This window comes from Dermacentor silvarum, chromosome 10 (assembly GCF_013339745.2).
Source record: "Dermacentor silvarum isolate Dsil-2018 chromosome 10, BIME_Dsil_1.4, whole genome shotgun sequence".
Taxonomy (NCBI): Eukaryota; Metazoa; Arthropoda; class Arachnida; order Ixodida; family Ixodidae; genus Dermacentor; species Dermacentor silvarum.
The window spans coordinates 30,900,343-30,907,072 of record NC_051163.1 but is presented as its reverse complement, the minus strand read 5'-3'; the positions used below and the strand labels follow the sequence as shown (position 1 = coordinate 30,907,072).

General features: G+C 44.4%; 1 long non-coding RNA gene across 1 annotated transcript; it reads right to left on the bottom strand.

Moving 5' to 3' along the window:
- Positions 1 to 1,202: 1,202 nt before the first annotated feature.
- Positions 1,203 to 2,806, bottom strand: LOC125940597 (uncharacterized). Its single transcript, XR_007463781.1, has 2 exons — positions 2,345 to 2,806; positions 1,203 to 1,336 (listed from the first exon to the last, which is right to left on the bottom strand). It is a non-coding gene; the product is annotated as an uncharacterized LOC125940597 (long non-coding RNA).
- Between the last annotated feature and the right edge of the window lie 3,924 nt (positions 2,807 to 6,730).

Here is a 6,730-nt window from a genome sequence, read left to right as displayed (position 1 = left end):
CTGTAGTCAATTCGATTAGTTGTGTTTCACATGATAGTCCTTTTTTAAAACCATGTTGATGTTTAAAGAAGAACTTATTAGTTTTCTAGTGATTTGCTACGTTTGAAAAAATTATGTGTTCTAATAGCTTACCGGGAACACTTGTTAGTGATATTGGCCGGTAATTGTTAACAGTGCTCTTATCGCGAGACTTAAAGAAAGGTATAACCTAACCCTCTTGAGAGAGATTGTTGAAACAAGCGATAAAGGACGGTGCTAGAGGGTACTACTGTATATTTTAAGATTTTTGAGTTTATACCGTCCATGCCGGAAGAAGTTGAAATCTTAAGGTTGTTGATCAGCTCAGCAACGCCAGTGGTTGTTATATTGATAGGGGTCATGTATGGATATTCGAGTTCGATGGGTGTTGGTATTTTCGAATGGTCTTCCTTTGTAAATACGGCCGTGAAGTAATTGTTAAAGATAGATGCTGAAAGCTCTCGTGCAATCGGCAAGCCAGAACTATCAAGTAGTTGTGAAATGTCAGAATCTTTAGCGGGAGATATCGTCTTCCAAAATTTTTTGGGGTTGTTTTGAAGCAGTGATTGCACCCTGATAGGGTGCGTTCGTCAGTACTGAAATGCAGTATTAAAACTAAATTAAATTGTGGGGTTTTACGTGACAAAACCACCATATGATTATGAGGCACGCCGTAGCGGCGGATTAATTTCGACCACTTGGGGTTCTTTAACGTGCACCCCGCGGTACTGTCATACCACCTAGGCACCCTTTTTAGTGCCGACTTACGAAAAAAAAAAAAAAAGAATCCTGCGCTTGTGTAGTTAAAATCCAGCGCTAATGCAGCTCCACTAACGTGAAACCTGGGGAAGTGCGAAGCAGGGATGCGCCAACGTTGTAGCATAGAGAAAGGAATTCAACAAGAGGGGACACTCCCATAGGGCCCAGCGGCCCAATTGACTGCAGCGTGCCAAGCGGTCGGTGTCGATCACTTGCATCACTTCCGGTTTCGGTTTTGGGCGCGCGTATTTTGAACGCAAGCTAGCACGCCGGCTGCGCCCCCCCCCCCCCCCTTTTTTTTTCCTTTTTTTTTTTTGCTCTTCGTGCAGAATCGGTTTATTATTTAGTAAAAATGATTGCGAACGATCTCGTAAAGTCCCATCGAATCTGTGCCACGTGCAATTTCACAAAGTAGACGCAAGACGTTTTGTTCAATGAGGAAATATTTATTTTGCTCTATATAAAAGCTCGTTCCGCGCTTTTTGTGCGTTCATCCAACGTTGTGACACCAGCAGATAAGGCAGTAGTTCCTGTATGAAGCTCCACCGGACGGCACCAGCTGAAAAATAAAGTAAATTACAAGCATGTTACATTTGCAAGCAAGTAACAGCATGTTACAAGCATGAGTCATTTTGGTATTTAGACATAGGAATACTGCGTGTAGAGGCGAAACGTGCGAAAGCGGTGAATGGGCGGCCTTACAAAAAGCAATTCGCTTTTACATACATGGCGTAGAAAATACCCCACTCATCCCAAACATATATGAAAACATCTGATTTCCAAGCGTTCCCCCATTTTTGGGAATTATTTCCTGCACTTTGGCAGCACAATTACACAAGCGACTTCGCGTTTCCAAAACTTGGCCTCGGGCGACGCGACGGTACGCTACATACATAGAGACGGACGCAACAGGCTCTCAAGACAAATGCGTGGGTGCAATGCCTTTTTTCAGTCCTTTAGAAGACGTAATTTTCGAATTACAAGTTTCTGATATGTTCGTCGTTCGCGCGTTCTGCCGGCGCCAGCAGAACACCCCGTGTTATCACTCATGGCAATCGGCCATCGTGTTTCCAACAGGCGTGAGTACCGAAAGAAGGTATATGTTGTTGCGGAGCCACAAAAAACGTCACAGACTTGTCCCTCTAAGATTCATTACACGCCAAACTTTATCACCACGGCCGAGCTGCTTATCGCTAACTGCGTCACAGCGCGCTGTGCGGCCAGCGTGCCTCAAAAGTACCCCAGAAAGTAACGAAATTACTTTTCAGTAATGCCTGGCGTCAGAAAAAGCGGCACAAACATCTCCTAGCAAGATGAACTAGACTACACACCACGGCTGAGTTCTCGCTAACTGCGACACGGCGCCCTGTGCGGCCAGTGTGGCTCAAAAACCGAAATAAGTTACAATAGTCCCATAGGATGCGTCGGAAACATGTCTCAGCACGATTCATTAACTCAAATTAACTGCGCCAGGATGGCCGAGCTGTTTTTCGCTAACTGCGTCTTAAGTGTCGGTCCCGTGCCGTAAGCCTAATTGCGTCGTAGACTGTGAAACAAGATTTCTCACCTTGCCGTAGTCCAATAGTGCAGTGGTGTCTTGTCCCAGTGCAGAAGGAACGCAAGACTATGCCGAGAGCCCAATAAACCAGGTTACACTTAAAAAAGAAAAAAAAGGAGACAGACGGGTCGCCGCGCGCGAGCGCTCAAACGCGCGCGCAGCCATCCTCGCTGGCTTCGGGGGAGTGTCTGGCGGATGACGCATGTAACTGGCGCGTCACTGACCTGTGGCTAGGTAAGGCAAGGAAAATAAGTCGCAAAGCTTAAGTTCATTTATACGCAAAACGTTTTAGTTTTCGCGGGAAAGAATTAAAAAAATAAATAAATGCCTGTTAACTTAAGTTCACTTTCTTTTTTTTTTTCGATGCTCGCGGCAGCTAACGTTCGGTGTCAAAAGTATAGCGTGACGTATGGTGACGTGTTTCCTGTTGCCAGTTTTTGCCGAGTGTCCCCTCTTGTTGAATTTCTTTCTCTATGGTTGTAGCTCGATGCGCGCCTGCAGCTGGACGTCCATGGCACAAAGGAAGTTCCGCAGCGCGCCAATAGGTGACCCGTAGAACGAGCAATCGCAGGGAATTGTGGGGCGCGCCGTCTGCTAGCAGCTTCCGGTTCGACGGACGACGCGGCGGCATCGGCAGCATGCCCGGCGCACGTTTTTCTACGCGGTTTCAACTGTCAGTCGTGCGAAGCTTTCCGTCCGCTTTGTCGACCAGCAATGTCGTACCATTCATGCAGCTGATTTCTAGGTTTTCGTTCACTCTGGGCGCGACTATTACGAGCCAAGAAAGGCAAGGATACGCTTTTATTCATAAAGGAACTCTGGTTTTCATTTCGGCGGCCTTTTTTGTTTCTGCCAGGTTTAGATCTACGACTTTTGCCGTTGCTTGGGCGCACAGTCACTGACTGCCAGCCACTGACTGTCAGACAGGTGAAAAAGTTATCGTTATCCGATAATTTATCAAGCATATAGAAGCATTACTTAGAAAATTGGGTGCTGAGGCGGTGGCTACAGCGGTGCATACTGTTCTGTGATCGCAGCTAGAAACCTGTCGTCGGTATATGTAACGGCGCAGCTAGCGCTGAAAATGATAACTTTGCGCGCTGCCAACCGCATTTCTCGGTCGAAACTCTAGGTTCATTTGAAGTGGTACGTAGTGGACGTTCTCGCTTTTTTTTTGTCAACAATGGCCGTATCACCGTCATGTTACGGCTGCGCATTATCTGTATCTGTGCTGAAGGAGCTAAGGAGGGCTAGTTGGTTATGAGTATCATGTATGTATCTCGCTGTGTCCCGCTTAAATTCGCGCCTTAAAACCTGGTTTCATAATACCTCTCTATGTGCATGCGAGTACTGACATAGTTCTGGTTGCCTGAGTCAATGTTAGAGAAAGAAATATCTTGGGGAATCATCCCGTGTCGGCCACAGCTAATCGCCGCCTGATAAGTGGCACTGTATGTTCATTTTCTTTTTGTTCACGGATGGTCTCTGCCTTGTTGCAGTTTTGGAAGTAGCAGCCATTCCTCTGATGCTTGTGCACAGCTGACTCAGCAAGAGTTGCTGCAAGGCAGTAATTACATGCGTTCACCTTGCCTTTCCCGTTATTAATGTGCAACTACGCCTTCATACTGTTCTGTTATACCCTAATTATGTCGCGCCTGCTCTGTAATTCTGTTCACTATGTTTTACTGTGTGATATTTTATTGTTAAATGAGCTGTCGCGTCCAAAGCATTCGGTTTGTTTCCTAGGTAATATTGTAACAGTGTTAGTATATCAGCACATTTCTCACCCTATATGTTTTGCATGTGTATTCACATATGTATTAACTATTGTATAAGTAATAATTCTTTATTGTACTCTCCCCCCTTACACAATGCCTCTAGGGGCCTGTAAGGTATCTTTAAATAAATAAATAAATATATATATATATATATATATATATATATATATATATATATATATATATATATATATACATTTGTCAGTGGTCAGAATGCGCAGAATCAGCCGAATGTGCAAAAACAGCAGCAGAATGTGCACGTATTTAGAGCTTTTTTCGAACTCATAGTTCGCACAGATAGAAATATATCAGTCAATAAATGCTCATGCATTTATCCTCATGGGCCATGTACATGGTAAATGCTCGCCTGTATCGCATCGTCCGGTGCAGCCCTTTCTAAGCAGGCTGCACGATTCCATGTCGTGATATGTCATCATCTACGTACGCTGAGGCTCCGATTGCGAACCGCGCTTCAAAATAATTCTCGGATGCTATTGTGGACATTGAGAATTCGGCCATATTGGCGTTTTCAGCCAATCAGAGAGACTGTAGAAGCCCTGTGGGCCAATCAGAACTGGCACGATCGCGAATTCAACCACATGGCGGATTTTGACAGTGTCTAAATAGAACCCTTGTGTTGAACGTATAAGGCTGGCGGCCTTGGCGTGTGATGTCAGAGCTGAGTGCATGCAAGCTTTAAAGACCTACCGAAACGCGGTATAGTTATGTGATTTGCACTACTGCGACCACCCCTCTACGGTTTTTAAGCGGCGAAAATACCTTACGGTATTCGTTAAACCGGACAACGATGTCGAGAGAGGAGGAAAGGGTCACAGGAAGGTGGAGACGAAGTTACCGACAGTGGGCGAAGAAGTGAATTTTTCTCAGCCGGGCCAACATTTCAAGAAATAGCCTTTTCTATTGGGACCGAAGACACGTAGCCTTGTCGAAACGCAGGCTATATAGCCTGATGCCTCCCTTGTCGTGCTACCTTTATTAAAGAAAAAATCATGCAGAAACTCCGCTGGAGTTGTCTACGTGTGCGTAAGCACTTGGCCATTTGCTCATCTCGACGCAGCGCGGTGTCATTATCAAGCTTATCAAACTTGATCTGACCGACATAAACAATTATCAAGCTTTATCGGTCATTATCAACCTTATCGGAATACATCCGACCCTCATGAACCCTTATCGGTTGTTATCACCCTTATCAAACCCGATCAGATCTTTATCAACCCTTATCGGCTGTTATCAACCTGCGAAATTTCTGAAATTTCTTGATGTTGAAGGGTCAAAAAGTAAAAGTAAAAATAAATCATTTATAATTTATAATTAAAGTGAATGTTTTCTTATTTTTATAAATTAATTCTGTGGTATTATTAAATTTAATGAAATATAACATGGATGTTAGAGAAATAGCAGAAATTAATAAAACTGTTTTTAATAAGAGTCAATTTATAGGGAAAATTTGAGAAATTAGAGAACACCTAAGTAATTATCACATTCTTTTGTTATATTCTAACTAGTTTTTTTCATTGAAGGTGCCTTACCTCCCACTTCAATTGCTGCTTTTGAGATCAACCTAGTTACGGTTTCATTCATTACATCTATGTTGTCTTCATCTTCCTGTTCTAAAGCTGCATATTTGTTTGCGAGTACCAGCCAGAATTTGTATGCTTTTACCCTTACTGCCTCTAGGTTGGCCTGTTTCTTCTTGACCAATTTTATTCTTTTTCTCTTCAAATTGAGAGAAATCCCAGACCTCACTAACCTATGGTCACTGCTTTTTACCCTACCTAACACTTCTACATCCTGCACTATGCTGGGATCGGCAGAGAGTGTGAAATCTATTTCATTCCTTGTCTCTCCATTAGGGCTTTTCCAGGTCCACTTCCTGTTGCTGCGCTTCCTGACGAAGGTGCTCATCATTCGGAGCCTATTCCTTTCCGTGAATTCTACCAACATCTATCCTCTAGCGTTCCTAGAATCAATGCCGTAGTTGCCAATTGCTTGCTCACCAGCCTGCTTTTTCCCACTTTTGCATCGAAGTCGCCCATGACTACACTATACTGAGTTTTCACCATTCTCATTGCTAATTCAACATCTTCATAAAGCTGTTCTATTTCTTCATCATCGTGACTGGAGGTTGGGGCGTAGGATTGTACTACCTTGATTCTATATACTGCTACCCTCTCAATAATGCTGCAGAATGCATCAATGTTGCCCACTATGTCCTTATGGACTAGAAATCCTACTCCGAATTCTTATCTGAAAGACCTCTGTAGCAGAGGACGTGGCTGTTAGTCAGCACTCTATAAGCCTCATCAGTTCTTCTAACCTCACTAAGGCCAATAATATCCCAGGCAATGCCTGATAGTTCCTCAATCAGCCCTGCTAAGCTAGCCTCACTCGAGAGGGTGCGCGTGTTGTACGTTGCCAGATTCAGTTTCTAGTGGCGGCCTGCCCAGACCTAGAGATTCTTAGCACCCTCTGCCGCATCGCAGGTCTGACTGCTACCTTGGTCAGGTGATCCACATGCGCTGGAGACTGAGGGCCATCGGTTAATTGTAGGAGTCATGAGGGAGGTAGTGGCCGAATACTGCACCAGGGAGGCCAA